This window comes from Apus apus, chromosome 2, assembly GCF_020740795.1.
Source record: "Apus apus isolate bApuApu2 chromosome 2, bApuApu2.pri.cur, whole genome shotgun sequence".
Lineage (NCBI taxonomy): Eukaryota > Metazoa > Chordata > Aves > Apodiformes > Apodidae > Apus > Apus apus.
The window spans coordinates 15,726,259-15,753,335 of record NC_067283.1 but is presented as its reverse complement, the minus strand read 5'-3'; the positions used below and the strand labels follow the sequence as shown (position 1 = coordinate 15,753,335).

Sequence of the window (27,077 nt, the reverse complement as noted above, 5' to 3'; positions counted from 1 at the left end):
TTGTGAAGCAAACATTACACTGCCACCTCTCCTGAATTTGACACTGGTACCTATCGCAACGTTTTATGCATGATGTTTGACATAAACCAGCATTACGTCTGTAACGTAACTTGGCCTGGCTATTTCTTCCCGCTGCAGTCAGAGCATGCTTTTCATGCTTTGGTAAAGTGTGATGCAACAGTCAAGTAAGAAAGACATAGTATGACATAATGACAATGTAAAATGGTGCTACTTTCCACTTGGAACGGTCTAGCTTCTGGAACGCCTGTGTAATAGTTTGGTTCCACTGAACACTACCAACATATTCAAAGATTCACAGGGTATAAACCCCTTGTTTGCCTCATGCAGCTGAAGTCTTTGGGAAGGTAACAGGCAAGTCCATTGACTGACACAGATGGAACTCTAGCTACTAAGGGTTTACTTGGATCTAGACTTTCAGAGCAGTGAATACCTATAACACTTCCCATGAGCAGAGCCAGCTGTGCAGATGTGAAGTCTGCTTACTTTCCTGGCCAGTGTAACAGCTGGCAGACCCTTCCATAAAGAACATTCCAGATGCACTCAAGAGCCCTCTTCTGAGCACATGTACCAAAAGATCAGTTTTTTTGATAAATACAAAAATACTTAAGACAAATTCTGATGCAATTACCAAACACAAAAGTTTTAAATGTGTTTCTTTACTATCCTGCAGTTGACTCTCAAAAAGCCATTATGAGTTTCCAGGAAGGAGATGGTTCTGGGGGCAGAAGTATGAAAGGGATAAAACCAATTCAATTTCCAGGAAGTTCAATACCAGAGCATAAAAGAGAATAAAGCATGGCTGCTGTGAGGAGACCTTTCAGACAGCAAATGGGTGAGGCACTTTGGCACCTGTATCTTCTATGATGAGCAATATAATAAGCTCTTGTAGGCCAACCAGCCCCTCCTGGCACAGCTTTGCCACATAGATCAGCAGAGCCTCAAGGAGCCTCTGTCCATGAAACCTGACCAGTTCACCAAGGATCTCTCAGACTCAGTATACAAACACGTCTGCTCACCTAAATGTAATTTCATATCATGCTAACATACAATTCCCTCCTAACCTACAAGAATGGAACAGACCACACTTATGTAATCTTGGAATGGCAAAACCCTTCCAGGAAGCAGCATGGACTTTCAACTTGTCACCCACAGTGTAAGACATTCTTCTTTAAGACCTTTCTTACAGAACCAAAGTCAGAAGTTTTTCTTGCACTTCAGGATTTCCAACACTTCAAAACACACTGAAGTAGTTACAGCAATGCATATTTTTGTAAAAAACAATGTAAGAATTGATGTTCAAATGAAGGTTTTCAAAATTATTATTCTGAAGTCACATGTTTACAGGTTTTCATGGTCCCTCCTAGTTGTAGGGAACATTAAATTATTTAGGAGGGCGCCCACTTCTGGTTACTTATTCCTCTTAGAATTACAGTAAACAAACCAGACTTCAGGATACAGATCAATAAACCTTACAATTCCATGTGCAAATATGAGCTCCACATCTTCCAAGAATTCACAAATCTTAACATTAGGACAGAAAATTGGACCATACAAACCCAAACATTTTGTGCAGGCATCTCTGATTTGAATTCAACCCTAACTGCAGAAGGATAATAGTCTTGATATAGAAAATCCAGTGATTATTTGAATAACTACTACATTGATCAGCTACTGTTAAAAAAATAAGTATAATTTATATAATTTTCTCAAACATTAACATCATTTTCTCAAATTAACTTTTTCTCTTCTAGCCATTCACAAACATTTCTAAAATTGCTGTTTTACTGAAGAACCTTTCAGGGCCCATTATTTTTACAGATACTTAATCAAAATTAACTTTCCTTTTTGGAACACTTGAACAGCTTGAAATTTTGAAGTAAGGTCAATATTCTTTTTACCATCCCTTTACATTTTTCTATCTATCATTACATATATGACTGTATTAAAGCATGTTTTCTTTCAATACAAACAGAGTTGACAAAGCAAACGACATAAATTAGTGGGACTGTCCTGTCTGCATTTTACACTCTTTTCAAGTTTATCAACAGTGATATTATTTTCTGACCACTACCTACTGCTAGCTTTGGAAGCAGTCCCACCACAACATTACTACAAGTATAATGACTCGTGTTCCTTTCTCATTGACAGTTCCTGACATCTCACAGCCAGGTTGTAACATGTTTAACAGATGCTTAATGTCTACATATATTTTATGCATGTTCTAAACATAAATTGCAGTCTTACAAATAAGTTCTGAATTTCTGAATCAATGCACAGAACTGAAGCTGAAGGACATAATATCTATACAGCTACCTTTCTTTGCCCTCAGCAGAATTTTTTTATTTCATTTGACTACAACTACTTCCCATAAAAAATATGTTGATGTTTGAAAAAGAGGCAAAATTAGAAATAAAATTATTAACTACATTTTATACCTTTTTTTATACTTTTATGTGTATAACCAATTTTAGGTTGGACATCACTAATAATTCCGGATGTCTCATGGTTTTTATTGAATACCAAGGAGGGAAATACTCTTACAGTCTTCCTTGGGTATATCTGAGTTCAATACTGGTTCTTTCAAAATACAGAACGATACTGATTTTTCTGTCTAAAATTATCACCAATTCTTCTCAATATAAGAGCCTATCCCAGTGATAAAACTTGTAAAATTCTATATAATTTTATAATCTGTTTTGCTCAGTTTGTAACTCTACCACAGCACACTAAACAAAAATCATTCAAGTTTCAGTACACCAGAACTCAACATAGTTCTCTTGAAATCTGCTGCTGACTGATCAGAGATGAAAAGAAACCTATTACAAGAAATTCAGTTGAAGTAGAGTTGAAGTTGGACAGAATTAAAAGCAAAATTTACCTTAATGACACAAAATAAGCTCTATCATGCCTATACTACTCCTTCAGTTACCACAGAATTAAAGGATAAATGTATTTTTGACCAGAGAAGCAAAATATCAAATAAGCTGGAAAAAAATTACACTGTAAATTGGTCTTTAACAATCAAAGGAATCACAGCATATACATGTAATAATTTAAAAGCAATTTTCACAGGAAGATACCCAGAGGTCTTTTATATGAAATTGGTGTCCTGGTAGACAGACTGAAGCTGAATATCAGGTGAACCCAATTAACCTAATTTTATGCTTGTCCATACTAAGACATTTATTTTAGATGTTACACAAAATCCTTTAGAATCCTACACAGAAAACGTAAATAGGCTCTAAAGGTTGTGACATTAATTTTACTGTCATTCTCATGCTTTAAGAAGGCATCAAAACAAAAAATCTCATCCTCTGGGAAGGAAGAACTATCTGAAAGTAATTACAGTACTTATTATCATAACAGTATTAAACTAAACCACTGTGACCCTAACTGATTATTTTTTTTTTGGTACCTTTTGCTAAAAGAACAAAGGTTCTCAATGATGACTGCACCTTCTAATGCAGTGAACGTTAGTGCTGGTACCGGAAGAAAGCATGAAGTCAAATATTCTAATTTCATATTAAGCTTAATTATGAATTTTAATTTAAAATTAGCCATGTAAAGAAGTGGCAGTTAAATATTATTATGTAATTTCATTTCAGAGGAAAACATTCAGCTAAAAAGAAAAATTAAATACTTAGTACAGCTTAGACAAGATGTTCTCCTAACAGAAGCCCATGAAATGCCCATTTATATTTCAAAAGCAATTTTATTCACTTCATTTTTCACACCTGTTCTTTCATATCCTGTGCCACCTTGTAAATGACAGTGCCATGCAACCATCATTTTGCAAAATTTAGTAACTTTTCAACTGAAATAAAGTTCCCCAAAAAGCACAAATTAATCACATCAGCATAACTTCCTGGAAAGTTAGAAAAACCTGTTTGTATTTAAAGGCTGGTTTAGACTTCAAATAAAAGATTAAAACATTGAAGCTATTAAAAAATACTGAGGAAGGTAAAAATTACAGACAAAGATTGAGTAGTGTAACACACAAAAGCATTTGTTTAATCAAGTACATCTGCCAAAAGCCTGCAGTGCTTGGCTACCTTATAAAATCAAGCACGAGGCATTAAGCCATTTTTTTCAAAAATAGAAAACTCCTCCAAAACCCCAAGCCCCAATAACCAAGCAATAGCTGATTTGCATTTCTGAAAACCTGCAAAAATGTTCTGCATGTCACAATCCAAATCTTCAGCTGTTGAAGTCTGATTTAGTCTTATTTGAAATTTTCTAATTAAAATCCTATTTTCACACTAGGATTTCATCCTGCATCAGTAGATCCTCATCCACCTATTCTATATCCAAACAGATAATGCACACAGGCACAAACAACAGCTTTCTTACAAGAGAAATTACACACTGCTTATGCTTCCATGCTTAGGTAATTAATCAGGGAGAAATGTGTGTCCATAACAGAATTCTCTTGGCTGACCCCATTAGGTGACTTCAGCAGACAGCAAAAAAGAAACAGAAGCCTCATTGCAACTGGTCACTTTTCCAAGTACAAACCCAGCAGAACCTAAAACCCAGGCTATTTTTAAATTTTTGGTCATCCTATGAAATGGACCAGTCCAAGCATATTTCCTGAACTTCAAGCCTTACATGCACTGAATGCCACAGTGGCAATCCTGGACAAAAATTCTTCCCTTCATAGTCTGTGAGGAGATGTATGGAATGGTTGGCTGGCATGCTGACACTGGGCCCATCTGTCAGAGTGGAACTGTGCCTACGTGACAGGTTCTTTGCTACTTTCAATAACATGTTGCTGATAATAAAAGCCTATTTTTGAAACAACATAGGGTAACTTCAACCTTCGGCTTAAAATAAAAAGCAAATGAAAAATGAATACTTTTCTTGAGGAGATAAATCTTTTGAAACACACTTTTAAGGTTTTTCAATTGTAAGAATAAAGAATAGCACATACACCACAAGAAATGAGGATGTTCCACACATTTTGCACTATTACAGACAGCCCAGCATATGGTTACAGTCTCAGTAATTCTTCTTTTACAACTATAACTATATCCAAGAGATCAAATTCAAGGACCCAAGAAAAAAATTTTAAAAGCTAAGTTTCTCAAAAGGACACCTGGGAGAAAAGAAGGCTAAAGAATGAGCAATATTGATTTATCACTTTATGAAATGTATGTGTATTAAATAAAATTATAGGTGAACGTTTACAACAGTAAATAACCCCAACTACTTTTATTTCAGAAAACAGCTCCATTCTGAAAAACTAAAAAAGAAGAGCAAGGAACAGCACGGTTGCTTTTATGCCTAATGTGAGACAATTCATAGAATAGCAAAAATAACACCTTTTTTTCCAAATTTAAATTTAAAACTATAGATTTTCATTTTATGCTTTCCTTGGTAAATACTTTCTTGGTGGTACTGCTTTGAATGCTGTGACCTAGAGTCCTGTGTAAGTTCCACATCTGTATAGACATCTTTGCCATTATTTTGTATTAAAAGGTCAAAGCTCCTGATTTTTAAATACACTCCTGGATCTTCCTTTTGTAAAAGCAACTGTGAAATGCTACATTTTGTTCTTGATCCTGAGGGCAGCTGGAAACAATTGTTCTAGAAAATATAAACTACTAATTTCATTTCTAAAAGATATTACATTAAATCAATGCTGTCAATAGTTCTTACAATTGAAATTCCAGTTCATTTAGTATTTTAAGGAAATGAAGAAACAGAAAAATCTAGCACTCTTACTTGGCAATGACTAGAATGTACTTTTAAATTCAAACTGCACAATTCCTTCTCCTCTTCCCTCGCCCCCTTGCCCAGCCACGTTATCCTAGTCCTAAACTAAGCATTAATTAATTGCTTGGGTCCAAATGACTAAGTTTTCCCAGGACTCTCAATAATGTGGTTTCATCTGACAGATTCTATGTATCTTACAATTTTGTTAGCAATATGTAATATCAGCCATGGTGGAAAACCATTATGGTTCTCAGTTTGCTGATTAAATTGTGAGATTTTTTTATTTTGCTGTTGTTCATAATTAATTACTGTTTTGGTCTAATAAGGACAAAATATATAATTTATCTTTCACCATATCTGCTGCAGTACATGAGCTTTCTTTTCAGATAAACAGGATCACAATAGTAAACAGCTATTTCACTGCAGTTATAATAAAACTGACAGAATATTAGACAAACATCTAGAGTTGTGTACACAGGTATTCACATGATCATTGAGGTTGGCAGGGACCATGCCAGGTCATCCCATCCAGCTTCCCTGCTTAAAGCAGGGTCAACACAGGGCTGGTCATAGGCTGGACCTGATGATCTTAAAGGCCTTTTCCAGCTATGGTGATTCTGTGAACTACATACCAGATAACTAATCAGATGTTTTGACTGTTTTGGTGTTACACTGATTCTGCTCCCAAACTTTCCTCTAACACCGCTAACCTAGACTGTGCCTCTGGGCTAAGGACCTTTTCTTCCCAATAGCTGAGTGCTGAGTACACTTTAAGAACACATACACTTTTAAAACTAGAAATATAATAGTTGGGGTTTTTTTTCGTAATTATGCTGGACATTAAAAACATTGCCCAACTATGAACTATATATCCTATGTTTCCCAAACATGACCTTACTCACCAAAATGGAATGTGTACTTAACAGATCACACTTTAAAAACCTGTAAACATCTGACTGGCATAAGCAACTTAAAACCTCTATGACTTCCACCTTTACTGCCTCCTAAGCATACAAAAAACTGCACAAAAATCGGGAGAATTATCAAATCTTAAGTTTACAGACTAAAACAATCTCACTGAAACACCTTCACAACACTCAGAGTTGCAAGTTTAGTGCAAAAGTTAAACGGTCACATTTTATCTAAATTATGTGATAGTGGGTAACTTAAGTATTAAAAAATATTAAGTATTAAAGAATATTGCATATGTTTTATACTTTAAATAAAAGGATTTCCACCACACAACTATTGTAGCAAAAATAACCTTGCAAAATTATGGGCAGTTCAACTTTCACAGGCAAAGTGGACTGTAGAGCTCCTGTGAAAACTGCAGCAAGAGAAGCTACTGCCCAGCTGTGCTGAGCAGACCCAGAGCAGGCAGCAGCCTCCCTCCCTGCTGCTCCTGTGCCCAAACTATTTTGCACAGACCCCAGCAGAGAAGCTCAGCTGTTTGCCTGCATTCTTTGCTCAAACAGTCACATCCCTCTCATTTTATGGGAAAGCACTGTCACTGCTTTGATGGATTCTCCTGCAAGGAATGCCCCAATTCCCTGGCTGGGTGCTCCCAAAGGTCTGACCCAGATGACAAAGCAACTGCAGGGCCAATGTGACTGATACATCATTTATTTCAAGAACAATGAGAACATAACACAGTATATATTTTAGTAAACCTGGTATAAACACATTTCTCAACACCAACTGTAAAATTCAGACAGATAAAAACATTCCATAGGTTCATCTGAATTTGGTGACATTGATTGATTAGCATCCAGAAGCAACATAAAATAGTGACTGTTGCTCAAACTGGTAAGCCATTAACCATGCAGTGTACAGGACAACGTTTGCAAGACAAAGTGTATATCCATATTCCATTATTTATTTAAATGATACCTTTTTTTGCAGGATTTATCACTGTCTGTCAGCACAATGGTACTGCTGAAACATACCTTCTTACTACAAAATCTTTCACGCAGATAAACATACAAAAAAGAATAAATCAAAGTCTAATGTATCTTGGTTCACTGCCTTAACTCACTTATCTTGTGTTATTTTAATGGTGCAAATAGTCCTTGCCAATATAGTTTTCATTTTTGTATCCACCACCCTGTTTGTTGTTTGAAAAACATTAAAGGCACAAAGCTTCAAGGACTACTGGACACACTTAATGCAGTGTCCTCAAAACATGTTCATGGAGAAAAAATGTGAAATAAACATGTCAAAATTATTCCTGGCCACTGTCCAGCAACCAGCTGTGGTGCACAGACTATGCTAAGCCTGGGAACATTCTTCTTTCTCTATGGGCCTCCAGCTTTGCCTTCAGTTCCTAAGGATATTTGTATTCTTAGCTCATTCAGTTAGATCTCAAACCAAGCAAGACTAAACTGAATTAGTATTTCAAGAGCAAAACAATTAAGCATGACCAAGCTTTTAAAGCAACTAGGCTTTTGTGGTTTGACACACAGTATCTTTTCATTAATTTTCCATTACAAAAACATTCTGTGGGACACCTATACTGCTTGAGTCACTTCAAGTCTCTAAATACTAATACAGAAGTTCTGCTCACTTAGGGTAATCAAATAACTAAGCATTTACTTTTTTGATCAATGGTACTAACTCCTACATTAAGGCTGAATTCAAACTTTTGTAGTTATATTCAGTGTCTCTAAATTTCAGTAGAGTTTTAACTGTTTGAGACACTGCTCAAGCACGCACAGACCTAGGAAAGGCAAAGCTCACCTGGAGCTGAAGCTAGCAAGGGACGGGAAAGGTGACAGGAAGGGCTTATGCAAGTATACTGGCAGCAGAAAAAAGGCTAAGGAAAATGTGGGCCTAGTGCTTAACGGAGAAGGGGACCAGGCAACCAAAGGCACAGAAAAGGCTGAGGTACTAACATAACGTTACCAACAGATGCAATTCAGGAAGAGAATGCTTAAGACAACTGGACATGTAAATCCATTGGATCAGGAGGATGTATCCAAGAGTGCTGAGGGAGCTGGTCAGTCCCACTGCAAGGATGCACTCTATCATCTTTTAAAAGTCATGGCATCAAAGCAGATTCCCAAAGACTAGAAAATAGCACACAGCACACCAATCTTCAAGAGAGACAAGAAATCACAAAAAGGTTACGGAGCCATGTGAGGGATAGGGAGAGGAGGATGGCAACAGGCAGCACAGATTTACCATCGGTAAATCTTACCTGAATAACTTAACTGCTTTCTGTGATGACTAGAGCCATGGATAAAATGAGGGCAGTAAATCTCGACTTTATCAAGGTCTTTGACATGATCTCCTACAGTATCCTCAGAAAAGTTGGTGAGTGGATGTTAAGGTGCATGGAAAAGCAACAGGACTGATGGGCTGAAGGGTGATGGTGATCAGTGGTATAAAGTTCAACTGGCAACCAGTTATCAGTGGTATGTCTTTGGGGTTGATCCTGGGGCCAACTCTGTACAACTTATTAATCATCTGGATCATGCAACAGAGTGCACTCCTAGCATGAATGCAATTGATATGAAATTGGGAGCTGGAGGCCACAGGATGGAGGAGAGAGCTATCAGGAATATGTGAAATTCAGCAAGGGTGAAGGCCTTCACATGGACTAATTCTATGCAGCAATGCAAGCTGGGGGCTGACTCACCCATTCTGACCAGCATTAATTATGTAATTATTCTTTAAATCTTCACTGACAGCATACTACTGTCTTTACAAGGTGCTCATCTTATACTTTCTAATTTGGGGCACGTTAGTTCACCTTCCCCTCCAGCCTTTCTCCACTGTTCCATGACTCGTTAAAACTCCAAATTAATAATTCGTATCACTTCTAAGCTTTTTTTTTTTTTTAGTATCTGTAGGTGTCAGTGCAGCAGATTTAAAAACATCTAATGTTAATAGTTGGTGGTACAGTGATAATACTTTTTTTTTCATCACTAATGATGGAGAAAGTGAGATGTAAAAGCATAATCCAGCCTCTTTCTGAACAAAGAACATAATATTTATTGAATATTTATGTCTTTTTCTGCACAGTAGAAATTTATCATCCTTGCCCATTATTGGACTTTTATCATTACAAAGCTTTTGTATCCTTCAAGAACACTCTCTATATTTAAAGAACTCTACTGTACTCTACTGCCCACAGATTTGTATTAATATCTGTACCTCCTTAACCAAATCTCTCCAAGCCATACATTGCTTGCGATCATCAGCTCCCATTCTTTAAACTGTATTGCTAACTTCACTCCTCTTCTTACCTTGTTTTAACTAAACAAATCATGTTTCCTAAGAGAAGAATTGCTCTGGGAGTATCTAAATGAGCAACCAATTGCCAAGTTAGTCAGACTCTTATGCTTAAGCATTCCTTGCTTTTGAAATTTGCTCTTTTTAAAGATTAAAGTAGGAGATAAGCGCATGCCACGCAAAGTTAGGTCACAGTTCCTAAGACATTTGCCCTATTTATTCTACATGCATCAGAAAGAAAACCTGTAGCAAATTAACCAGAATAACACGGCTTTTATTTGCTAGAAAACTGTCATGTATATTTGCTTTTAGAAGCTTCAGAAACTGATCAGTAGCCTCTTGATTTAACAGCAAAAACTCCTCATATATGCAACAGGCTGAATTCTCCTAATATTCCTTTATTTAACACAAAACACATTTTAAGGAACTATTCATGTTTCTAGAATCTGAACTACATGTATAAGAAGCCTCCATATATTTTGTCAGTTAAAACACTGGCACAGTACCACTCTACTTGGCTTCCAGATTGTGAGAACTCTTAAAGAAGGCAACAGAATGTTTAACACAGAAGACCACAGAAAAGCCTATAAGGTTTTGTTGTCACAAGATGAGCCTACATTTTATTTGGGTCCACTTTCACCTCCATTACAAAGTTGTGTTTTTTTCCCTCTGATTTATTATTTTGCTTTATTACAAAAAGTTAGCACTATATATATCAGAAATACACCAGTCTGGACAAAGAACACAATATCCCATAAAGATCTAGATAGGAGTTTTAACATGCAAATAACATTAGTGAAAGCATTTTATGTAAAAATAAAAATCAATGCTTCCCTTGCAACAAAGCAGAAAATCCCCCCATACTATCTCTAACATGTCAATTTTCTCCCTGAAGTCCTTTTGCCTTTCACTAATTGTGAAATCACTTAAGATTTGAGCTGTAAAGTTTGCATTTTTACATGCACAATGGGTACATGGTAACAACCTGAATCTTCTTCCCCGTCAAAATTCATTCATGCAGAACAACAGCTATATTTTGGAGCACTGGAAGGGAGAATGGGAGAGAAGAAGTAATGATAGTAACTGCCAAAGACATTTCACACAGATATTTCCGATCTGTGTGAATTCACTTACTGCATGCAGGCCTCGTGATCCATAGCATGTAAATGTCAATGATCACACTACAAGTTTGAACTGAATTAATCTTAAAAAAGAAACATGCTATGGCAATGACAAAGAGCTCCATTCAAACTCACAGTCCTTTGATTAATGTAAAAAAATATGTATGTCCACTGATGACCATTTTCTTTAAAGATAAATAACTAATTTTTTCAATATTTCAGGCTACATAAATACAAAATTTGTAAGTATTTGCAAAACTGTCCATTGCAATAACTATAACACCTTCTGCATTTAAAGATTATGAAAATCCAGACTGGAAACCAGATTTGTTTTATACAGATAGAAGCATGAGCTTTAAGGATTTTTAAAAGCAGTCCCAATAAGTAACAAATTTAGACTATAAATATATTTAGCAGATCACATAGAAAGCATAAAATTACTTTGGGCACTAGATCAGATGGCAAGAATAGAACACTCTCTACACAAGAGAAACACATGTATAATAAAGATGCTGTGTATTCCTGTTTCCTAACCCTTTTCAAATGGCAAAGTATCTTTTAAAGTTCTCTAATCTCCTGGCTGTTCATCTAAAACCATGTAATTAAAAAGCCTTAAAATTATACACAAAACTTTAAAAAATTGTGGGGGTACTTAATCTCAAATGTTTAAATTGTCACGATGCTTCATTTTCTCTTGGCATATAACAAATGCCAGCATGTTTTTCACTATAATTCATCCACTTGTCTTCATTTGCTAAATAGTAGTCTCTAAATGCGGTAAACAGGACATTGTGTCCTTCAGGTTGCACAAGAGAAGGACAGAAGGCTACAGGAAACTGTAGAAATGTGGGAAATCAAGATATTAGAAAAAAGAAAATCACAGTGACAGTGGTCAAACACTGAAAAAGGGGTCCAGAGGCTGTGTAGAATTCATTCATGAAGACAACCCAGACTCAACTAAACAAGACCTTGGACAACCTCACCTAATTATGAAGGTAGTCCTGTTCTAAGCTGGGCATTTGAGTGGATGAGCTCCAGTGGTCCCTTCCATAATAATTTTTTCTATGTTTACATATTATGTACCCAAAAGTGCACATTTACTTTTGGCACAAAATTTTTCCACTTATTACTTTTACTTTCCAACATAAGTGTCTGCTAAATAATGAACCTCTCAAAACAAATTACAGTTCAAATTAACTTTGATATTACTGATTTCTAAAGCCTTTTACTGTGCTACCACAATATCCTCACACCTCCCCTTTAGCCACTGGGATCTCTGCTCAGTGTTTCACCTCTCCTTCTTCCTAGAGCATCAATACAGAACTCTAGGAATGAAAATATGTAAATAAATAATAGCAAAAATATGTGCATCAAGTCAGTAAGCATTACTAAATATACAGGAAGCAGACAGATGTAATAAAAATGCAGTACATACATAGTCAGTTTACAAAGGACTGCCATAATTTAAAGATCTTATGCATGCTTAGTACTTGTCTAAGAATGACAACTTCAGCCAATTCCTATTAAAACATCAATGTTAATATATTTACATATAAATATATATCTATGTAATGTGCACGTAAATATAAAGAACGTGAGATGAAATATAGACAAGAAAAAAGCTGATGTGCAACACAAATACGCTTTTAAGTCAATGTTGTGGAATCTAAGGTAAGCAGCCCATCAAATCCACTATCTAGAAAAAAACATCAGGAAGGACAATAGTTTTTTTATATATATAGTTCAAGTCACTCAAGAAAGCCAGGACATAATAATTGCCCTTAAAAATCTAGTCAAGAGGCACTTTGTGACTAAACTTCAACTCGTGAATGTTGAAAATGAGAAACGACTGCATTTAAAAACAAAGTGTCTCCAGCTCTATGGAATGTGCTATTATACCTGATGTGTGTTAAATTTGTTTACATGTTACTTTTTGTAACCAATTTCAAAGTGAGGCACTTAGGGTTGCCTTAGATACGTGAAATGAATTAATTACTATGAAATACTAGACATATTGTTGCATTTTGTCATAGCAGTAATTTACATGTCTTCTCAAGGGCAGAGCTCGTAGAACTGTGATATAAAAGTACAGTTGACAGCATTGTCTGAAAGCTTAAAAACTCACCTAATTCAAATGATTCCTTAATTCTATAGTAGCTTTTTTTAAACCAAACAGCTTCTTTCCATGCACTAAGTACACTTAAGATTAGGTTCAATTCTTCCCTGAACCACCACTACATGTGTCACCTTGCCTACAGTACATTAGAGACATCTAAATCCAAAAGAGGTTTAAGTAAAACCACTAGAAGATCAACACACACACAAGATCAACAGCACCAGCTTACATCCCATAACATTCCTTTTATACAAAAAGCAGGAGGTAATTTGTACAGGACTTTGAAACCACATATTTTTCATACAAGAAAATCCATTACCAATGAGGGTATTTTCCACTGCAAATGTGAAATTTGTAATGGAGAGTCAGGTCAGTTAAATTCTAGTTACTTTACACAGTAAAGTCAAAACAGGTTACCCTTAATCACAATATAATGTGTAATTTCTCACTGTCTTCATCAGAGCAGAGCAAAACTAAACAGGAAAAGAGAGAATAAAGAAGATCTATACATCCTATTAGAAGGAAAGTAGACTTCAATTTGGTTGTACTCAGTTTCAACTAACTCTAAATTAATCAGTGATTTCATCATATAAAATCAAAAGTTGCCTTTTTTTCAAAGAACTTTAGCTAATGCTCTACCCCACGACTCTGTTGCACAGGAAGCCTAGAATACTTGCAATGTGTTTTTATCACATACCCAGGTGGATGTGTTTTGGTAAGCCCTCTTCATTTGAATCTTCCTACAAAATCTCAGGTACCTGAAGATCACATGCAAGCCATGATAAAATGACAAAGAAACAGTCTAATTTCAAGATATCAGCAGTATCTTCTTCTGTCAGTTCAGTTATACTCACTTGCTGCTTCATGGTTTAGTTTTTTCACCTTGACTACTGTGTAAATACTTTATACCAGGACTGGTTTTCTGTGTGTTAAATAATGTACCAGTAAGACCCTCTGGGTTTAACAACAAAACCAGGCATATCTGACAGTCATGTTCCAAATTATACAATACAGTATGCAATCAAGAAATGGGCAGCATACTGACTGCATTCCAATTGTAACTAAGCCATCAAATTCAAGACTTTCTGATAAAAATTAAATCAACATTTTCATTAAAATGTATTCTTCCTATCCTTCACTACTATAGCAGCACTGTTAACAACATGCACACCAACTGCTCTAGCTTCTATTTATATAGTAAAGCACAGGCATTGGTATGCATGAGAACTAAACTAAGAAAAGGGCTCAAACTGCTACCATTTGTTACCTACGTATCATTTTCTTCCAAGTACAACCCACTGAACTCAAACCCAGTTAGTTACATGTTCCCAAGACTTTCAGTCAGTTACTAGGAAGACTTCTGAGTATCTGAGTTGCAAGCACAGCATGTCAGGTAAATAACATAGAATTACTTGCAGCCTGGGAATTTCACACAGCAGTCAATTAAATGGGTGAGGCAATAAGACTAGGATTACGACAAAAAAAATTATCTGTAACAGGATAATAAACTAATAGGGTCACTCTTGAATGAAGTGTCAAAAATTGGGTTCCTTGAACCAGTGGTGCACAGAACCTCCAGTTACTTTCTCAGAGGTTATCAGTAATGAAAAACCCCACCCACCAATGTCAATGTTACAGCACATTACAGCTCCTCGCAGCCTAAAAATCCCTGCCACCACCACCTCACATCTTTCTTGGCACTGTGAGAAAACAGCACAAAGGTCATGGAAAGCAAACTTCACTGGTATTCTTACAGGTGGATCCTCCAGATTAAAGCAGAAGAGCAGCTGCATGGTGGCACACAGGACCTTTCAGTGCCTGTGCACCACAGGCAACTTCGGTCCTGACACCTCTGAAGCTGACATTTTTCAGCAGTATGCAGTCACTTCTATTTAAAAACAAAACAGTACCTTGTGTTTGCTGCATCTGTACCACAAACTGAAAAGCAGAAGAAATACTGGATAACTGAACTACATAGGAAAGGCAGAATAGAGTAATATCCTCATGTTTTTTCTAAGATATGCAGCTACTGCAAAGAATTCAAAAGAAAAAAAAAAATAAATCCCAAAGGCTCAACTAAGTAGTTCTACATTCAAGCAAGCTTAGAATGATTTGTCAATTATACGGTCAAAAGTAAGAAGCTACAGTCAAAATCCATCTTTTTTATATCATAACCTATTTTCCAAATGTATTAAGAAAAAATAATCTTTAATGTGAACTTACAGTCATTCAACCAAGATTCAGCAAATTCTAAACCCACACACTTGATTTGTCATCTATTTGGCTGCTAAATCTGACTCTGAAAGAGTGATGTGTTACCTTATTATTATTTTTGAAAAGATTTCTCTTGGGATGCACAGCAAAGGAATGAGTATGTAGCCTATCTTACACAGGAAGGAGAGATTTTTATCCTTAAAAACAGGAGGTTCGCCCACATGATCACCTGGGACAAACTTGGCCAGTGCAAGCAGGCTAGAAGGTTATAGGAGCCTGGGAATGTTTAACATCAAGAAAGTAATTACAGCCCAGCAAGATCAGAAGGAATTACACAGGAAATGTGAACAGTAACCCTTTCATGCCAAAAAACATCATGAAAAAGTGAGCTCTTGGCTGCCAAGCTATGAGGCTGTACAAACCAATTGCAAAATGCAGGAATGGAAAAAACACTATATATTACTAGGCTATAAATTCCCAATGATGTGATAAAGTTGTACTTCCAAGAAAAGAACAAAACCGCTGGCCTTTCTTGTTGCCATGTATACACAGTATAATTAAAGCCCAGAAGAAACATGAAAACATTTCAAGCACCACGTAAGAATGGTCAGATATATCTTCTAAGCTTTTTCTTTTAACTTTATGCTGACCAAACAGTCTCCTCCCTAGAAGGTGGTCAAACATCTTGTTCTTATTTAACCATGGGAAACTTCCTTCCAAAATAAACAACACATTATCCAAGCAAGAATGCTAACTCTCTCAATTATCTATTCCGTAAAAATGAATCTCCCATATTCTGAAATAAACCCCATAGCTCAACAGAATGAGCACAAGCTACCCAAGGCATTCATTGGTGATGGAACTTCTATTCCCTAGGGACACAAGAGAATCTAAGAATCTGATTGTAGTTCAATCTAGTCACAAAGTCTTTAAGTACCATTTTGGAAAGTGAACAGTGGTCATACATGCATGCTCTTCACAGAGACCTGGGAACATTTTAATGAGGCAAGACACTTTTTTTAAACTCCCGACCAAGCAAAATTGTATTCCTTTATATCTACCAACAGATAATGCTGCAAAGTGCTAGCACATAACCCTACTCAGACAAGACATGAGCAATAAAGCAACAAAACACTAATGTTTTTATTAATTTGTTGATTAAAACTATGATTAATATATTTTCATTATAGTAAACAAAAATAAGCTTCCCTAAAATCGGCATTAGTGTATATCTGATCTACCAAAAATTACACAGAAAGTATTTTTCTGATTAAAAAATTCAGTTAGTTATCTTATTCGTTTAAACAACATGCTTCTTTAGATGTTCTTAAAATTACAAATCAGAACAATGTCATTACACATTGCATTTGCAGTGCATCTCCATACCAGCATTTCAGCTTCCTTTTTTTCCACCTTGTCAATCAGGTGATCTTCTCTACCTTCCTTTACTACCAGTCTTCCTTTCCTTATCTGTTCTGTTGGGTTCTATTTTGTTTCCTTTCCTTTCTATCTAAGCCAAGCCTTTGCCATCACTAAAGCCATGTGCACAACCAACTCCTGCATGACTTAAGTCTACTCAGATATATTTGTCCAGTGGAATTGCTGAATAAAAAAAAAAACTTGAGAAAAAGAAAAGAAAATGCAAAAGAAGCACATGGGAATTTTAAGTATGGGCACATAAACAGGGCAGATATTGTGCAGTAAAGTAGTAACAATAGGTAAGACCAGAAAGTCATTGCTGACATTACGGCCTGCACAAGTAACTGACTCCCATTTTTCAGAAGCTAAAACTGAAATCAGAAACAATTATTTTTTCTATTATCTTACTGAGAGGCAGACTGAAAAGAGACAAGCACTATGACCTCATTCTGGAGACAAAGGCTATTAAGGGAAAGTTCCATTTTCTCCTGCAGTAAACTTAATCCCACTTCTAAGGGTTAATGATTTGCAAAACCAAACTGAACTAACTCTCCCAGTAAATACACTTTCTTCTGAGATTCAAGTAACTTCTCCTACACTTGTGACTCCACAGCAGCCTAAGTACTCAGGAGTACAATATTCATCCAAAAAACTGCAATAGCAGATGAGCCACTATATTTTTGATGGGTATAAACTTGAGGCAAATCTATCCAAAGCTCATAACACTGTGGACTTGCCAGAAAAGTATTTCCATATTGTTGCAAGATATTCTGTCTTCAAAGGACTTCCATATTTTAAGTTAAAATATTTCCAGTGACACTGCTGTTCCTTTTTCAGTGAGCTACAACAGCTTCAATGTGAGTAAAACCACAGCCTTTCTTTCAGCAAGGTGAACTGAAGCTTGCTAGAAGCCAGGAGCTAACTACAAGGACTCATACCATGCAAATGAATCGATGGCAACAGCACTAGGAAGTGTTTCCTGTAACTCCCAAGTGAAGCCAACATATCAGAAGCTGACAATTCCTTTAAATACATAATTTTAAAACTGATTCATCTGCTGGGCCCTGAAGCAGCACTGTGGCTCACAACAGTGTGAACTGCTAATATAAGATTCCTTTGCAAGTGAACAAAATTTTCCACCTGACTACATCTGTTCTTTACAGAACCTCTTCAGAATTTATATCTGAAAACTAGTAATGTACCAGCACTAATAATGTTTTTTAACAGAGACGTTACTAGCATTCATCTTATTTAAGAAATACAATTAACTTTAAAAACCTGAAAGTAAAGGTGGTCATATTCTGGGCTTGTGAACCCCACTTATAGTGAAAAACCGAATTCCAAAGATACTAGTTTTGAAAATTATTAAGCTTTTAAATACAGCTATTTGTAATACAACTAGATTTCAAAAGAAATTAGAAACTTCCTCTTTTGGGAGCATCTACTGTCAATCAACTTAATGTGTAAATATTACAATCCAGTCTTTTTCTTACTGCAATTACAAATACAAAACATTTTCTCTTTCCCATATAAAGCAGCTTTCCAAATGTAATTTCAAAAGAACTATCAGATAACTACATCATTCACAGATGAGTATCAGAGACAGAGGCCATCAGCACTTTCCAAAAATGTATGCATAGTAGTTCTGTGCCAATCAGTACTAATTACAAACATTTTTGAAGTTTATAATTATTAATATGCCTTTTCACCTCCAAAAGTTATAATAAAGTAATAAATTAAATAAACTTAGGGGGGGAAAAAGATTATATACTGTGCAAAATGATTTTTTGTCCCACCACTGAAATCTCCCAGGGTTAAATAAGACCTGGGATACTTAGCCTGTCCTATTTTCCTGGTAAGACAGGGCAGTTCTGGTAGTATATAGGTACAACCCACCAAAAAATTTAAAATTGTTAGTCTTTTTTTACCTTTTGTTCTCTAGGGGGAAGGTGCTCAGCAAATTATTAGGTATCACCATCAAGATGTTACTCTGGTTCCCTTGCATTTCCTATGTTCTAATCAGGGTCCATTACTCCACAACTTCTGTAATCAACACTAGAGTTCTTGATTATTTTTTTTTCTGTTTTCTGAACAGCTTGCAGAAACAGGAACAGGTTTATGCAGAACAAACCAATTCCACAGTCAAAAGTTTCCATCAAGTTAGTTAACAATATTCTTACACTAAGGAATTTTTCTGCTTCTCAAAAGTTGATCAGCTACATCTCTCAGAGATATCTGCACTTCTATAAATGCAGTCTGATTTCAAACTCAAAAAGTCACAAAGAACTGCATCCAAACTAATAACAACAATTTTCAAAGGCAAATTAACCATCTACGAAAATTAAATAATTATAAACTTCCCTCTGATTTACTGAACCACAACAATTAAAGTGTATGTTGGAAATTCTTGCCTCCTTTTCCAAAATTCTCCAGAAGGCAAAATAGAAAAATAATGTTTTTCATTACTGTGCACAAATGGCATATGCTGCCTTGTTGATTTGATGACCAGTCCCATAACACTCAATTAATGTTAGATTTTTTTTTTGCAGTTTGGCTAATGTCCTGCATCTTCCAGGAGAAATGAACCTACCTGAATCATATTACAAAGTCCAATAGGCATTCACAGAATCACAGAATTTTTGGAGTCAGAAGGGACCTTAAAGATCATCGAGTTCCAACTCCCCTGCATGGGCAGGGACACCTTCTATTGTTTAAGTTTTCCCATGTCTATGTTTCTGTGCAAGGATAATGAACTGTTTTTCAACAGACAGGTTGTCTGTCCACAACAGAAAACAGATTGCTCATAGCCGAGCGGAATTTTCAAAACACCCTACTGGACACACCTGAGAGGTTTAACACTGTTTGGATGGGGGGAATCAGGGCAACTTAGTCTGTAGAACCCCACTTGCAGAAGCACAACATCCAACAGTTATCTCTGGCCTTGGGACACCATTCTAACAACCCAGAGCAAGAAAGTTACCTAGTTTCTGTTCAGCTTCAGCTGACAGACGAGATACAGCAATCAGCTCTCCTTGCATTACACAGCTAACTTCTCAGCACACTAATACAAAATTTTTTTGCAAAAAAAATTTTAAAAACCCAACAAAACAGGTATGATCCTTGCAGATCTTAATCTAGCCTAAATGCAATCTACAGTTTCATGCTCTTTTAAAGTGAAATCTTACCACGTAAAAGAAACTTTACAAGTACTTACGATTAAATGGCATAGAATAAAGTCTTTAAATACAGTATCCATAACTTATCAGTTTTTCTAAGACTTTCATGTGGTCACAGTGTCTTTCAGACACTGCAGTAGACAATGAAATTTGACAGCCAGACCAAAAATACCTGGAAGAAATTAAGGACAGGCCAGACATATATGATGCTAATCAAACCCACTGAACTCTCTTACAGTTTCAATACCTCATCTTAAGCAAAAAAACATGCCCTAAACTGGTCAGAAGTGCAAAATACTGCCCTGGACTTACTGTCTGAATAATCCTCACAGCAGCTGTTGATCAAATCTGGCTTCCTTTACAGTTAGGATATCAAAAAGGCTTCACTCAGTCTTCTTGCAGCAGCTCTGATGACAATTATTTCCAGGCGTGTCACTTTGAAGCTGCTGACATTAGCTACCTAAGCAAGAAACTCAACACGCTACAGCTAAACGGCAAGATAGTTTGTTCCATGGCAGTGCACTTTACATTGTAAGTCAGCAAACAATATGGGAAGATTTGCTCTCAAATACTACAGCAGCATACTACAATCATGACTTTGGAAGCCCTGACGAGAAGAGAGCACGTATATTAAACACCTTACACATACGATGCTTTTGACAACTCGCTCCACTAAATTAACTGCCTTTTTAAGAAAAATAAAAAAGTCAAACTTTTTCATTACATTCTGATGAAGAACATAAGATACATTCCTTCTGCTTCAAATCCCATCCCTCCAGAAAATTGTTAGTACAACAATCTCCACTAAAATACAAAGTCCCAAAGTAGGAGGCAACATAGTTTTCTAAAACAGTAAGACAAGATTAAGAAGCATCATCTCAAGGAAAATCAAAAGATTTATTACTATCTTCCCCTCCAGACTGTTGTGTAAGTCACACTTTTTCATCACAGGAAAATAAATAAATAAATCATCAGCTCCACAAAGTATTAAATACATCATTATACATATAAGACAAGAGAGAATTGACACAACTGTAAAAGATAGCAACCTGCAATCAAAATTACTGCAAATTACATCACATTTATGTTTTAACAATCTAAAAACTACACTGTGGCAAATTATACTCCTGAAGTGCAGGTAGATGATGACTAAAAAAAATATGTGAGAAAGATAAACAAACAAGTAATCATTCTACTAACAAATTACACTAGGTGCTTTCAGAAATGGCTCCTTAATTGAGCCAAAGATAAAACACTTCCAGACTTAAAAAAACCAAAAAGCAGCCACTAACTTTCGAAGCATTCTACTCATTATAGAAGTGAAAAGAAATAAATCAAAGCAACTAACTTCTCCAGGATCCCACATACATCTGGCACCCACCTGCTTATGCAATGACTGGCAACATGCAATGGTGGCTTTTCATAACCTATTTTTGAAACAGCCACAATCCCCAAATAGCAAGCCTTATTATTTAGATGTTCCAAACCTACATAATGTTTAAAATTTGACCACTGTTTTAGGCTTATCAGCCCTGACAGATTACCTCTCAGTTGCTGAAGTTTTTCTGCCTAGACAAGATTCCTACAGAGAAAAATGTTTCAGTATAAATGTTGTCTGCTCTAAGCCAGGAAAATGTCCTGGAGGTCACTAAGCTACCATCTTTCAGGCAAGTTCTCCATAATTAAGGTATCAATTATAATTTCACAGGCATATTTTATTTTATAAATACACTCTGTCTCCACAATTTGAGCTGTGGGAAAGAATGCCTGCGTCAAGGCACCAACCCTTGAGCATGGCAAGTTTTGAACTGAATGCCAACTCTAAATGTTACATTATGGATCATAGCAGGGGAAAAAAAAAATAAAAATAGGAGGAAGATTTTCCCTCTCACTCCTCAAATTCCCACAAGCCTTCTGAATCTTTTTATTCCTGTCACGGCACCACCCTGACATCTGCTCTTTGGTGCTCTGGAGCCAAATACAACAAATTTAAGTCAATCTGTTGCTAAATACACCAAAAGTAAAAACTGCAGCCTCCATGAAATGGAGTGAAAAGGACATTTCACTGGGAATAAGCAAAAGCTGATTCTGCAGTCTTTTCCTGCCGAACACTGCTTTTGATGCTTTTATCACAGAGTTTTATATTTGAATTTGATAGAGACTGAAAGCAAACAGTTTCCAGGACTTGAACCATGCCAAGAGAAAAGACTGGCAGAGGGACAAGCATGCTCATTTAATTAAGATACCCCCACTGCTATTTTTTATGACTTTTTACATACTTGCTGAAAGTTGGCTGGATGACACACAAGGCCAGCCTTAGATCATCTCACCCTCCCTAAATATTCCACTGCTCTAGGTACAAAACAAACCGACTTGGACTAAATTACTGCAGGAACACCTACTTAACACAAGAGCTCAGGCAACAGAAAAATGGAAGCTGAAGAGAAAGAAGAATGTCTCACTACTGGCAAGTCAGAAAAACAACTGCCCTACATGATTTCTTTCCAAGTTGATGAGGACTCTGATGTTACTCCTGAAAAAACCTTCCTCAATGTCTTCACTTACAAGAAAAAAAAATTAAATCAGTGGATGCTCCCAAGAGAACTACACGTAGTACCTAGTGAGTACTTCACCTAGATATAAGTAAACACAGGGAAAGAGAACAAAGACATTAGTGAGATACTATAACCATTTATCCTGTAAACAAACTAGGGGGAAACTTAATTCCTTTACTTCCACCATCAATACATAGTTTTTAGACAAGCTTTAGCAAAAATCATTATGGAAAAAATAATCTTATAAATGACGAAGAGCTGAGGCGGTTATATGCTTTCAGGAAAAAGGTAACTTGAATCTGTGTAAACATTCTTGCACTGTAAACGATCCAACTTCTGTTAGAATTTTCCTAAATTTAAATTATCCCTAGTCTGCAAAGCTCAGTGTCTTACCAACTTACTAAGAAATATATCCTTTTCTCAAGTTTCCTTTCTCAATTTTCCACCCTCATTTCACAGACTGTCCCCTAATAGCATGAATCAACAAAACAAAAGCTCTTTAATGGCTTTTATCAAGCCATTCATCATTCTGTGTACTTGTCCTATACTTCATCATATTCATTGCCTTTCAAAGGCTAAATAACCTGATTTTTTTTTTTTTTTTCAATTTCTCTTTATACAAGCAAGTGTCCATCCCTGTAGATCCTTCTTTTATCCTCTTCTCTACACCTCCTTTTTCAGAGGAGGCATCCAGCACAACATAAACTGTCATGGCACACTCTATGGCAATAAGAGATTAATTTTCAGCATAGCATTTTATTCCCCATGCTATTCTCCATCACACTTTGTTTACTCTAATTACATGTACAAACACAGATATCAGAAGGTAACTGAACTCTCAGAAACTAAGATCCTTAACACACAGCTGCCTGCTTTGAATATGTGACACTATGAACATGTGAAGACATATTTTTGGCCCAGGTACTCTTTGTTTTTTTATATCTTTCAGCATAATTTTTTCCTCAGATTTCACCCATTACAGTCTGCAAATCTTTGTCATATGCCTATCAGGATATCTTCCCAGAAATAAAATCACTGGTTTACAAGAGAACACAAACACAGACTAAGCAAAGGCCCTTTAGGCCTTAAATGAGGCACCGAGTGTGCTTCAGCATAAGAATTAAGTCTGTAACATAATATAGCAGATCTGCCTTTTGAAAAATTAAGACCTTAACTGAAAAGATACTGCATGTATTCATGGAAGACAAGTATATTACACATCCTCTTGACCCACAAGAACTACAAAAAACATATAACAACCCTGAATGAATTGACTAAAGCATCATAACATAGGATAGATACTACATTGACCTTTAAGTAGTACATATCTAGCCAAACTTGACAAAAATTTCCAAGAAAAAGGTGCATTTAAAGATCTGAAATCACAACCACCTATTGTTATTTTACTCCGGAAGCTTAAAAAAAAAAGAAATAAGAGAATCAAGAGTTGAGGATATTTTTTCTAAATCACAAACAGTTTGTTTAATATTACCATTTAGGGAAAAACATAATAGAGTGATAAACCCAACTCTCTGTTCTTAAACACTGTGCTAAAAGAACAAACTATTTATGAAAATAACCGAAAACAGCTGAAGGCATTTGGGTGGTCTGTTTCAGTCCTGTAATAGAGAACAGTCCCTTCTTTTTAAATCAAATACCAATTTGTTTTTCTTCCTCAGTAAAGCCTCAAATGTGTTGATGACATCAGCAATAAAACCCACTGAACAGCCATATTATTAATTTTTTTACAGTTTACTAGTAGACTGATAATTCAAAGTGCTTGATTCATCATACAGAGCACGCTTACATACACAGCAGATCTAAGCAGGTTTTTATAGGCTGATCCTTTTTGATTGCCTAACAGTATTTCTGGAGTTTGTACACTTCTACCTTTAGGATAGTGCATATTATTAGCAGTAACTGATGCTGAACTGAATGCTGATATTTCGACTTTGCTGCCTTGCTTCCTTAAAACAGGGATCCACCTTATTGCTTTACCACCTGTTCTGTTTTGACTGAGCCAACATCAAGAACTGTCAGAAGTTTCTGTCTTAGTGTATGTAGCACTATTTCATTGCAACAGCAGCCTAATGTAACTCCGAGGTTACAGGCACACACGGAAAATGAGCAGACTAATCTCACCAAGGGAGGCCAGCCAATCAAGGATGGTGAAAAAATCCACCAAATTTAAGTTCTGTATTATTGTTTTAAACCAATGCCATGCAGAAGGCTGAAGTGTGCCCAAAACTACACAAGTCAGTAATAGGGACATCACTGTTTTCTATGGTTCATCCAAAAGAACCACAAACATATACATGAACAAAGAGACAAAGCACAGGTACAACAGAAATAACATCAGTCGAAGCTGCAATTTGTTGCCATGCATCATTTTCAGAACACTGTCCCTAGGAAAAGGTCCTCAGAAGAGAAGAGTCCCTTGCAATTGTCCCTTACAACACCTGAATAATGCACCAAAAAGTAGAGATGACACCCGTTTTAGAATTTGTTTGGTTTGGTTTTTGCTTTTGGGTCAGGTAAAGCCATTAAACAATGTCTACAGACCTTTCAGCCTTCACTTACTCATAACACAGGGCTTCATGCAGAAGACTGACTATGGAAAAGGTGCTCTGACTGATCTGCCATCCAAACCCAAACAGCAAAAATTCTCCATGAAAGAATACTTAGAAACCACCTAATATCTCAAGCCAATTTCATTGATAGGTCCTAGGAAATCTGCCAGGAGTGGCTTTTTTTCCCCTCACAACTCCTACACCTACTTGAATGAAACAAATTTTCCAAGTTGCTTTTCCATCTCTTTTGTAGCTGCTTCTCCAGGCAAATATTCAAGCAAGCCACAAGAATACTCCTACCTCCCTGCCTCCCCAGTGACTTGCTGTGTCAGAGGCATTTCAGCAGGGCAGCAAAGTCCAGCTCTGAAGCTCATCTCAGCACATGATCCCTTCTTGGCATTAACCATGATACTTTTTCTCAACCAACAATCTTGGGCTTAGACTTTCTGAGAAACTATGAAGGGCTAAACCACTGAATGAAACTACAAGATGCATACACGCAAGTGAATAACCTATAGCAGGCTCTAGAAGTCCCACACACGAAAATATATGTTCATTATGCAATACTGCATGATTTTACTCTTTATTTGATCCCATGAAAAAAACCCTCATTATTCTGCCAAAAAAAATAAAGCTTTTTTTTTTTTTTTCTTAAAATGCTTAACCACAAATGGAGTGACCACGACGCATCACAATTCTGAAAGAGGTGTTGAGCTACACGTTACACACTTTCCCTTCCATTTGTGCAATAGTTGAAAGTATACAGACAGCTCAATACCCAGCCTGTTCCAGCTGGCCTCCCTTCAGGCAAGGCTTCCAGTACTGTGTGTTCTTCATAAAGATGCAAGAAAGAACCAATGACACAAAAGAATAGCTCACAGCTTAGGTGAGGAAGTAGTTCTTTCCTAAAATGGTGAAGACTGAAGTTACAAATAAAAGACAGTACCTCCTTAGTTTATGCACTTTCATATCCTTGTTTAATACACAGTGCAGTTCTACCACAGTTAGGTTTATGGTGTTTTGATTACATTTTTATATATTAATTAGGAAGAATTATCAGATAAAGATGTATTGCCCCACAAACCATGGTAACATTTCCTACAACATTTAATTATGCTATAAATATCCATGAAATCAGTCCTTTAAAAAAAAGGCTTGAACACTACTTACACTAGGTTTAATCAGCTTAATAAGGACAAACCAATACCTGCAAATATGATACTATATTAAGCCAAAGATAAACTTAATTAGCAAATATCACAATAATAATATCATGGTTTCTACCCAGCTGTTCTCTGTGTTTCTATGAAGGGTGACAAGACCAACAGTAACACAGAGCAAACACAATACAAAGATGACAGCATTCTCCAAATGCCATTTTAAGCTGACAGTAAGAATCCCTTTGTTACACCAGCAAGAGAAAGCATGGAAAGAAAAAAAATCACAACTTTTTATTTTCAAAATAAATTTAAAAAATCAACAGCAGCTACATCATATATATTATTTTAATCATTACATTGTGAAGACTTTAATAACAACAACACACAAATACACTTCACTAGAAACTGCTCAACTATTATCTGAGCACTGCTGTTCTCTTATTTGCCAATGTTAGTCCTCTAAATATGTATGTGCATGTTTTAAGTTTTGTTTTAAAAAATCTTTTTAAGTAAAAATGTTCTGAATCTCTGTAAGAGATTCTCCATAATTATAACAATGAGCATGAAGCATTAAGTCTAAGCAAATAAGGACAAAAGGGTAAGCATCAAAACACCTTTTACTGTAGCTGAATCACTGCTATCTTTCATGAAATTTCTGAAAATGGTTAGTTTCACTGGAATACACCCTCAATGACCTTAAAGATTTTTTTAAAAAACAACCAAACAAACCAACAAAGAGCAACTCAAACACAGAGACAGAAACTGTCTATGTAAGAA

General features: G+C 36.1%; 1 protein-coding gene across 7 annotated transcripts in view; it reads right to left on the bottom strand.

Moving 5' to 3' along the window:
- The window catches only part of ZNF438 (zinc finger protein 438), a 50,758-nt gene that overhangs the window by 20,513 nt on the left and 3,168 nt on the right, over nucleotides 1-27,077 (bottom strand). The gene's annotated exons all lie outside the window — the stretch shown is intronic.